The sequence below is a fragment of the Eschrichtius robustus genome, chromosome 1, assembly GCF_028021215.1.
Source record: "Eschrichtius robustus isolate mEscRob2 chromosome 1, mEscRob2.pri, whole genome shotgun sequence".
Taxonomy (NCBI): Eukaryota; Metazoa; Chordata; class Mammalia; order Artiodactyla; family Eschrichtiidae; genus Eschrichtius; species Eschrichtius robustus.
In genome coordinates this window covers 127,506,483-127,517,595 of record NC_090824.1, presented here as the reverse complement: position 1 = coordinate 127,517,595, position 11,113 = coordinate 127,506,483, and the positions used below count along the sequence as shown (strand labels likewise).

Sequence of the window (11,113 nt, the reverse complement as noted above, 5' to 3'; positions counted from 1 at the left end):
AAGAGACGTGGGGAATAAAAGCTGAATCTACAAAAGGTTGTGAAATGCCTGGGATTTGGGGAAGGCATATTTTCTTTTATAACAGTTTGTAAATCATGTCCTGGTAGGGCAGGAAAAGAACAGCATAGGGAGTTTGGAGCCTTGGCTTCTGGTCTAGACTGGGACAATTTATTTGATATGGACACATGGGCCAGGTCTGGAACCAGGTGGCCTCTGGCTTGCAGTAAAAAAGAAGTTTCCTCTTGACTCAGGGGCCCTTTGGAAACTTGTCACCTCTCAGTGACCCTGTGGACAGCTCTCGGTTTCTTCTGATAGGTTTGATCTTGGCCCATAATCCTTAAATAGACAAAACTTCCAAGGAAGCCGATTTGCATTGAACTGAAAGTCAATCGGGCCACTGCAAGAATATGAAATTAGGCCTCCGGGGATGGAAAGGCAGTTATTTTTCAATTATCCACAGGTCAGAGGCAGCAGTGGGGCTGCTCATCTGGAGTCACCCTGAGAAGTGACCCTCTGTCTTCCCTAAGCGTGACCGGAAACTCAGCTGGCCCCCTCTCTGGGTTGCTCTGTTTATCCCCCCCAGCCTCTCACGAGGCTCATTGTCCTTCTGCGTGTGTGCACAGCCCTGGCTCCATCCCCTCCCCGGGCCCTGGCTGAGGGTCCCCCAAGACTGGTGGCCAACATGTTCCCTGACCTCAGGAGCTCAGATCTGTAGGCCTTTGTGTCTCTAAGTGTCCACCGAACACAGCAGACACTACAGGAACCATGAGAGGTAGTCTTGTAGGCTACAAAACCCAGCAATAACAAAACCCAGCAAAGGCACAGGCCCTGGGCTAGCTTCATGCTGTTCTGGTGGCAACATGCAGGGGTGTCCTTAAACGCACAGAACCAGGGGTCAGGGTAAGTCCTGCATTATTGCTGGTATTCCACACAGCCTTGTTTCCCCCAGGCTGATTTCTTTCAGCCGTCCTTCACATTTTCCCCTCAGCGAAGGGCAGCAATCCTTCCCAGCCAAGCTTGATGGCAGTTCCAGGGCAGCCATGGAGCTGTCCTCAAGTGCACAGCCTGAACGCTTCCATTAATTCACAAAATGTTCTCCACGAGGGAGCCAGACAAGCTGCATTATTATCCTCATCAATCATCCCGCGCTGAAGAAACTGAGGCAGCTGAGGGAGAGGAGGGCTGCCTGAGTTGGCTCATCTAGTGGAAGGAGAAGGAGGAGAGAGCAAAGGTGCAGGCAGCCTCTGCTTGGCTCCCTCTGGGGGGCTTGGAGGGGGTAAAGAGGTGAAAGGATGACCAGCCCACTGGAGGCGCATTTCAAATCAGGCACCCCACCAGGGCCATTTTCTTTTCGGGTCTCTACATCGAATACATTTTGATTCAATTTGGATGGTCTGGATTAGTGGAAGGGAATGAGGTTTAAAAGAGGTCAGCTCCATTACTCAGCGTTATTAATTATGTTTTCGGCCGTTAAAATCTCAAAAAACTAGGAAACATAAATTTTACATACTGAAAAATCACAGATGGATCAGGCAAATGGATAAATTCTTAAAAGTATTTAATATCTGTTAAGAGGACAGAATGATAAATTCAATATTGAAAACCAATATCAGATTCACAATTACAGGCCATTTATCATAACCAACGGCATGGACAGCATCTTACTGTGGGGAGCACCGTGTGATTCATAAGCAGAGACCCGGAACAAGTCCAGATGAAACAAGAAATAAATCTGCTTTCCATATTTGAAACTTATTTCCACTTCCTATCTTTATTGCCAACAATAATGTTATCTTTCAAGAACAAATTGTTACACATTAAACCCATGCATAATGAGCCCAGTTGAGTCAAAAACTTCCCTAAAAAGAGCTTTACATTATTCCAAATTGGGTTATTAGCTTTAATTCTAATTCCTCTGAGAGGGCCCACCAATCTTATGGTAAGTTTCAGCACTTAACCAAAGAGTTTGTTTCCCAAGGTTGGGCCCCAAGGTTCTGGATTTGTTTTCCCCTCCTTCTCTCCACCTCCCCTGAAGAATTAACACTGTCAGGCTAAAGAACAAACACGATAATAGTTAACAGAAGTGTTAAACAAATTGCAAGAACACTGCAATTTATATTTTTGATTTTAAGATGAGTGATTCTGCTTTCTTTGAATCTTTGAGTAAATGGAATGATTTGAATTCAGACCTTTGCATGTCATGGCCATGACACCAGCTAGGTCCATGTTTTGACATCTACATGTCCTGAGATCAAGTGGCAGGGAGGTAATTTGGCTGTGACATCTCTCATTTCACCTACTGCCTAGGCTGACCCAGCTTACAAGACTCCAGTAAAGACATAAGTTGGGGAAAAAAAAGACGGATTTTTTTAAACTTAACTTCTTTAAACTTAATTTTTTCCTGATTTCAAGAATGAGGTGCTCAAATGTAGAAAATTTGGAATGTGGGAAAAAAATCCTAACCTCCTCATAGGGGTCACTGCCTAATTACACTTTGGCATGTGTCTTCCACCGTGTTTTTGTTTTTGTTTTTGTTTTTTGCTGTGCATTTTTTCTTTACACAGTTCAGATTATATATACACAATTTTCTATCCTATGCCATCATAATTTTTCTGGTTATATAATACTCCATTTTATAATGAACCCTTTCCCTAATGCTGGGCACTTAGGTTGCTTCCAACTTTTCTCCATTATAAATAACATTGCAATAATCATCTTTGTACATGCATATATGGGTGAATTTCTAATGATCTCTTTTAAGATTTGTTCCCAGAAATCTCATTGCTGGGTTAAAGAGTGTGAACATTTTATGATTTTTTTGATATATACTAAGGCTAAAAAGAGAATTTTATGTAAACACCTCATTCCTGAATTTTTTAATTGTTTGTACAAGTTGCAGCCTAGAAGTTAAAGTCATGGATTTTGAAGTCAGATCCGTCTGCATTCAAGTTCCAGGTCTGTTACAGACTAACTGGGAGACTCAACCATTCAGAACCTCTATTGTGGATTTCCCTGGTGTCACAGTGGTTAAGAATCCGCCTGCCAATGCAGGGAACACAGGTTCGAGCCCTGGTCTGGGAAGATCCCACATGCCGCGGAGCAACTAAGCCCGTGCTCCACAACTACTGAGCCTGTGCTCTAGAGCCCACGAGCCACAACTACTGAGCCCATGTGCCACAACTACTGAAGCCCATGCTCCTAGAACCCGTGCTCCACAACAAGAGAAGCCACCGCAATGAGAAGCCCGTGCACCGCAACGAAGAGTAGCCCGCACTCACCGCAACTAGAGAAAGCCTGTGGGCAGCAACGAAGACCCAACATGGCCAAAAAATAAATAAATTAAAAAAAAAAAAAGAATTGATGTTGTAGGAAAGAAGGAGGGTATTTAAAAAAAAAACAGAAAAAGAACCTTTATTGCCACACTCTGTAAAATGGGAATCATGATACCTACATCTCAGGGTTGTTGTGAAGAGAAAATGTGACAGTGGTTATCAGGTGCTTAACACAGCACCCCCTGACACACAGTAAGTATTCCATAAAAGGCAGATGGTATTGGTCTTTATTCAGTTTTTTGTGACAGAATATTTTATGTAATTTTTTTAGCAAAATCATATGATAATTTAAAATTTTTTTCTAAGTTGAAGTCTAGTTGATTTACAATGTTGTGTTAGTTTCGGGTGTACAGCAAAGTGATTCAGTTATACGTATATATAATATATGTCTTTATAACATGTATACATAAAGGTGTCATATAATTTTAAAACATTTGAGCTTTAATAATAGTCTCCATTATCTCCAGAATAAAATTCTAACTTATTATTGGTCAATATCAGATCCTGTCTCACCTTCCCCACCTTTTTCTCTCCTTTCCCCTGCAGTTGCGTTTGCTCTAGCTGCCTACGACAAGCATCCTTCATGACTGCGCCGAATGCCTTCCGTCACTGTGCCCATGTCACTTCTCTCTCTAGCCTGTCCTTTCCATTCTCTTCACTGTTTATCAAACTCTACTCATGGATTTAGGCTCGGCTTAGGCTCACCACTTCCCCCAAACCTTCCCAGATACTTTCCCAGGCAAGATGCATATGTTTGTCCTCTGTGCTCCTGTGTACCTGGGTTGCAGAATATCTCTATCTCATGTGTTACAGAAGGTAAGGTGTGTTTCAGTCTCTCCCACTAAACTGGGAGCTCTATAAATGTCAAGATCATGTCTTATTAATCTTGGTTTTCTTTAGCGCCTACTACAGTGCCTGACACAATACAAGGACTCAATAAAAGTTTGTTAAATGTAGCATAGGTAGTGGGTTTGATCAAAGAAAGCCATGAATGGAATTTAAAGGCAAACTGAATTTCAACTGAATTGAAAGTTGATTGGATTTTAATTTTTTATTTACCATGGGATCTTAAGTACAAATGCATTTTGTGTTACTGTGGAGCGTCTTCTAGGCCTTGAAATACTTACTGCTATTTGCAAATCATTTCCAGGCAAATTATTGAGATTTTAAAATGTGCAAGGAATTTCAGTGGACCCTGTATAAACATATATCAGAATATCTCATGGGAGACTACAGAATGTGTTCATTATATGGGTGGGGACACGGAAGCCCAGGAAAGAGAGACAATTGAGTTATTAGGGCCTGAATTTCCTGCCTAAACTTAAATAATATTATGGTTAAAGCTGAAATTTAAAACAGGCTTCATATTAACTCCACATACCACTTAACTAGCCTGGTAAAGTATCTGGGTTGTGCCTAATTGACGAGCACTATCATTATCATTATTTTTGTCTGTTTGCTCAGTGCTGGCTCTCCAGTACCTAGATGGTGCTTGGCACATTGTAGGCCTTCAATCAGTATTTGCCAAATGACCAAATGAATCAGCAGTCACATTTGGTATGACCCAATCTGCAGCCGCTTGTGGGGGGTTGTTTAGTTCAACCTGACAAATCTTTATAGAGTGCTTTCAGACACTTTGCCACGGAGCTGAGGGTATGAAGATGAATAGCATATGGTTCCTGTCTTCACGATCTCAAAGTCCAGTATGGAAAGCAGACACATAACAGATAAATGCAGCATGCTGAGTTTAGTGATAAGACAGGCCTATGTACATGGTGCCAGGAAACCCAGAGGAAGGGTGTTCCATCCAGCCCAGGTGCTTCAAGGAAGACTTCCTAGGGGAGGTCATGCCTGAGTTGCCTTGCTGGATGACAAGAGTTAGGCTGAAGAAAGATGGAAGGACATTCCAAACAGAGGAGGTGTCACTAGGAAAGATAAAGGTATGACATCTTGTTCAGGAATTCATCCCATCAACATTCACTGATGGCCTATTATGTTCCAGGTGTCGTTCTAGGTGCTGGATATATGGTGGCAAACAAAACAAAGTCCCTTTCCTGGCGGACCTTGTGTCCTACTGGACACAGGGGCCACAGGCCTTTCAGCATTGCTGGAGGACCCAGTGCAGAGCAGGGAGTGATGGTGGAGGAAGCTGAAGAGGAGGAGGACGGTTTGTTTTACGTGGAAGAGTTGAGTTGATACCCTACCTACTTCCACAAAGGACCTGAGGCACATAAAAAGGTAAGGATTTGCCAAATCAAACTACCACTGGGCAGGAATCCCCGACCCCTTCCTGAGGTGGAGATTCTTCTGCTTCCCCCAGAGGCTCTTGGTTGCTGCAGGGAGACTGCCAACACTGCTGGAGAAAAGAGGCTGCTCCTGGACCCTGTGTACTCCTAGAAATCCCCTTGGGTTGATTCAGTAATTGGATTTTGACTCAAGGCTGTGAGTGGAGAGCCTGGTACATAGTGAGAACTTCATAAGTGTTTGTTGAATGAAAACATGAGGGTGATGACTTTATCTGTAAAATAAAGGAGTGGCTAATCCCTCTGAGCTTTGACTTCAGCCTAAGAATGAGTGGCATTATGAACTTCCTGGAAAGTAAGATGGTTCCTATACCAACACCCTGCTCAATTTAAGTCAAAGGATAAAATGTCACAAGTAAAACCATGTGCCTGGGCTTCCCTGGTGGCGCAGTGGTTAAGAATCTGCCTGCCAATGCAAGGGACACGGGTTCGAACCCTGGCCCGGGAACATCCCACATGCTGCGGAGCAACTAAGCCCATGCACCACAACTATTGAGCCTGCGCTCTAGAGCCCGCAAGCCACAACTACTGAGCCCACGTGCCCTAACTACTGAAGCCTGTGCACCTAGAGCCCGAGCTCCGAAACAGGAGAAGCCACGACAATGAGAAGCCCGCGCAGCGCAGTGAAGAGTAGCCCCTGCTCACTGCAACTAGAGAAAGCCCGCGCACAGCAACAAAGACACAACACAGCCAAAAATAATAAATAACTAAATAAATAAATAAATTTATTTTTTAAAAAACGCCTTTATTTCCAAGTTCAACCAGCCATTCACCCATCCATGCATCCATCCAAGTTTTACCATCCAGGCATCCATGCATCCATCCATCCAACATGGCCAGGCACTGTGCAAGACACTGGAGATATTGAAATGACTTTATGGAATTCATCATTTAGTTCACCACTGTCAAATGACAGTGAGAAAAGTGCTAATTGAAGTAGGTAAACAGGTAGGGTGAGGGGGCCAAGGAAGGCCTTGTCAATGAGCAGACTTTTAAAGGATGAGACTGGAGTTTGCCATGCTTGAGAGAAGATGGGAAGGGCGTTCAGGTTCTGAGAACAGCAGAAATAAAATCAGGGGGCCCAGAACACTGTATTGACTTCAGGACATGCAGGTAAACTGGTGCGGCTACCAGGTAGGATGTAATGGTCGACAGATTATTGAAGATGGGGAGGGGGGGGATGTGTTTAGAGGTATAGTTTCCCCAATTATCTGTTGCAAATAAAATTTTAAAATGCTGTAGTATCGAAGAAATATGCCGACATTGACTTGAGTCAGAGGTTTACTCTCCACCAAATGGTTTTATTGTCATTACTATTCTTTTGGGAGCATTTATTTATATTTACTTTGGACCCCAAATCAAAGCAAATCAGAATATGACAAGGGTGTGTGGATGAGATGAGTTATTTGATGAAGAATGCATTTGCTCCCTTTTGTAAGCAGTTTATATCCTGCTGGGCTGCAGACTGCTGTGGTATAGGAGCTATTTCCAATGATTTAAATTTGGCCCCTAACAAACCACATTTTATAATGACTTTTTACCCAGATAGCATCCATGATATAACTGTAACTTATGTAAAATCTGCACATATGGGTATATTAAGTTCATTCATTGATTTCCAGAATCTCAAATCCTCCGAGGATTTTCCCGAATCTCCATGATGCCTCAGAAGGCCTCGTTTTGCATCCGATCCTTTTACTGCAATAAAAAAGAATCAGAAATTCATGTTGCTTGTCTCCATTGCACAAAGCAGAGTTCCCTGTCTTGGACAAATTGGTCTTGGGCAAAGTATGCCACATAAATTGCTTCCAGATCATCTCGTGCCTGTGGAAGGACTAAGGGCTTGAGACAAGATGCATTTCACAGCGTCATATTTGGTCTCTTTTCCTGGTAAACATGGAGGAAAGAGAACAAGAGGCCCAATCCGAGTTTGCCTGGATGCAAGAAAATTTGGTGTCTAAATGCCACATTTCTTGGGACTGTATAATAATCTATAATAGTGGAGCATCGTAACAAATAGTGTAACAATTTCATGATGATAACCTATACGTTCAAGAAACCCATGAAATGTAGAATTCAGAGATCTCCAGCACTAGCCTCTGAGAACGATTCACAAACTCAACTCTCGATTCAAAGCGATTGGCACATCTGACGTTTATGCGTTAAATAGATCTCAACCAATCTCATTAAATATTCAACCCATATTCAAAGTTATTAAATATTGAACATGATTTAATAAATACAACCAAGTTAATCAAGACTTCGATTGTTGGTTGTGGGTTCATAAAAAGCTTGTGAAAGAGTCATTCCACTTGAGTTTTTCCTGATTCTCCATCTCCCTCCACTGTCTTTAAGTGAGTGCAGGAATTGTATTATACGCGCATGTAGGCGTTTTTTGGGCTGTGTTGGTGTATATGTAGGAGTGTTGGGTTGTTATCTCTTAGAAATTTGTGTCCTGGGCAGGGTTGTTGTGTGTGGGCATATTTGAGGATGTGCTGGGTGTACTGTGTCAGTGTGTGTTATGTGAGCAGATGTAGCACTGGAGAGTTGTCTTAGATTCTGCCTGCTACACAGTTTCTTCTTTGCACCTTGTCAATGGCTAGGACCCAGGGATCCCACAGTCCCCTCTAATTCTTTGGAAGTATCCAAAGATTGCTTTTTCTCAGGGTTGTGCAAGGGTAGAGTTGGCCCTTTGCTTGCCTTATCCTAGTCCCAGCCCTGCAGTGAGAGACACTATAGCATCGAGGACAGAGCTTTGAAAAGGCTGCAGTTCAAATTTGGGTTTTGTCACTTTCTAGCTATGTGGCCTTGGGTAAGTTACCTCTTGGACCCTCAGTTAACCCTTTTGGAAAGGGGGATAATAATGCCTGCTGTATAGCATTGTTGGGAGTTTTAAATGAGATCATGTATAGGCCTTATTAATAAATTGTAAATATTTTACTTATTCTTTTTACAAGGCAAGGCCCAATGTGAGGCTTCGTAATAGACGCCATGTAGGTAAATAAGACCCAAAATCTTAGAGTCTGGTGGAAAGATAGACATTTTCTCAAGTGCTCTAATATGTCAGGTGTCCCTTGAGGAGTTTAAAAGACCCTACAAGTTCCAAAAATCTTTCCACCACTCACAGATTCCAGCCATCCCTGGTGTGTGTTGGATGTTCCTCCCTGGGACTTTGAGCCAGAGCTCTGCAGGAAGAGGGAGGGGAAAAGGGGATCCCTCAGCAGGGAAAGGAGAGAGAGGGAAGGAAAACGAAGGGAATTTCCTGCACACTTGAGCAAGGAAAACGTGTGGACTATCGTGGTCTGAGCCTGGACATTCTGCCCAGCATCCTAGCCTTCTGACAATTTACTTCTGAGAAGGAGGTGGTCCTCCTACCTTGGTCACCAGAGTTTTGGCCTCCTCACCTCCCACCCCTGTCCAGGCTGAAGTGTGTAGAGGTGGAAATGGAACTGGGTTTCAGATGCCACCCCCCTGGAGAAGATATACTCTGGAGCCCGGTAGAAAGAAGCATTAGAGAGGCTGAGAGGAGAAGGTAGAGGGTGGGAGCAAGGGCCATGAAGTTAATTCTGCTTGGGCTCTACTTACTTTCTGTGTGACCCTCAGCCGGGGAATTCTCTCTGAGCCTTGGTTTCCTCCTCTGTGTGATGGGGATGATAGCAGTGCTTACCTCATTATTTTTCCCATTTTGCAGATGAGAACACGGAGGCATAAATTAAGTCACCCTCTCAAGGTCACATAGCTAACAAGTGACAGGGCCAGGATTTGAACTCAAACAGATGCTTCCAGGGCGCCTGCTCTCAATCATCTCACTCGACTCCTCTGTTTTAATGTCTTCTTGCCCGGTTAGAGTGTAAGCTTTCAGAGAGCAGGGCTTATAGCTTAGAATGGTGGACTTTAGTCTCCAGTTATGCCTTCAGATGAGTAGAGCGGTCCTAGATGTTGTCATAACTCCAAAATAAACTCGTTGCAGTTGGGTTGAACATTATACAGCAATAGGATGTGCAAAGCAGTGCTTCCCATAAGCAGGCTCTCAGGGACTGGCAAACGAATGATGGATGGCGGGCTCCAGCGTGACCTGGAGCTGACCCTCAGAGATGTTTGCTAAAAGTGTTCCTGGCTCTGTTGGGACATGTGTCCTTGGAGGCCTGCCAGCTGGGTGGAGAAGGTGTAGCTTTATAGATCCGTGTGGCTTTTTAGAGTATGGCAGAAAACGAGGCAATCCTCAGCCCCGCGTGGAGGGGATCAGCAACACTCAGCCACGCAATTCACACCTGGCAGCATGGGAGTGTGTGAGAGAGAGACAGGGAAGTGGGTTGCTTCCCATGCATTTGCTTGTTGAGTGGGGGGCAATGGTTATCCAGGAAGAACTGCCCACCTCCCCAAACCTGTTAGAACTGAAGTTTGAGAAGGTGGGAGTTGCAACTCATAATCCAAAAGGGAATGTGAGGATGAAGAAAAGATATTCAAAAACCTATCTTGTATTATATTAGTTGCTAACAGTTATCCCGTGCTACTACGTGTAATATTTCCGCACAGGGCTCACAGTAATGTTATCATTCCCATCTTACTGATAGGGAAACTGAAGTTGGAGAGGTTAAGTGGCTGTCCAGTGTCATAATTAGTAAGTGGTGGAGCAGGAATACAAACCGAGAAAGTTAGAACCCATTCTCTTAACCTTTGGCGTCTCTGATACCCACAAACTGCATTGCCTGAGAGCTGGAGAAACCCTTAGAGAACATCTATTTCAGCCTCTTCAGAGTCAGGTGGGAAGACGAAAGGCCAGAGAGGGGCAGTGGTGGACCAAGGTGACACAGATGGTTGGTGATAGCCCTAAGATTTGACTGCATGACCCAGAGAGTGAGCACCTCCTTGAATGTTGTGCCCTAGGTGTGTCTCACTGGCTTCAACCTAGTCCCAGCCCTGACCAGACTCTTCTTCTGGTTGTGTGGTGTGAACAACGGAGGCCAAGGCATGGGTTTATTTATTTGATTTGATGTCCCAAGGCAGGTAACTCGATGTGATATTTGTGTGGGGTTTTGTCAATATCCCAAGGTAAGTTTCTACCCAGGGGCTGGATGAAGGGTCTGCTTCTGGTTGGTACCACAGAAGGGACAGTACTGAAGGGGAACAAAGTCTGGCCCCAGCAATTAGGGATGAAACTAGGAGAATCATGATCCTGTCTTGACAAAGCAGAGCTGTAGAACGGGGTCCATGGGAACCGGAACCCTACACCTCTCCTCTGGATCCCACTGGGCTGAAATGGGGAAGTGCCAGGAAAAGCTTCTAGGGGTGAGACTTGCCCCATCAGACCCAGAATGAAGTCCATTATCAATGGTTGAACTGAGAGGGCTAGGTGCTCAGACACATGTACAGACATGCATTTCCCAAAGCCTCAGACAATGTGTCTGCTTTATTCACAAAATAATTATTCTCCTGAGGTGTGTACAGCACCTTTTCCAAGTCTGGGCCTTCCTGCTC

At 44.1% G+C, this 11,113-nt stretch overlaps 1 long non-coding RNA gene across 1 annotated transcript; it reads left to right on the top strand.

Moving 5' to 3' along the window:
- The first annotated feature begins 3,320 nt into the window (after positions 1 to 3,320).
- Positions 3,321 to 7,880, top strand: LOC137771127 (uncharacterized). The gene is made up of 3 exons (XR_011075331.1): positions 3,321 to 3,524; positions 5,335 to 5,570; positions 7,258 to 7,880. It is a non-coding gene; the product is annotated as an uncharacterized lncRNA (long non-coding RNA).
- Positions 7,881 to 11,113: the final 3,233 nt, after the last annotated feature.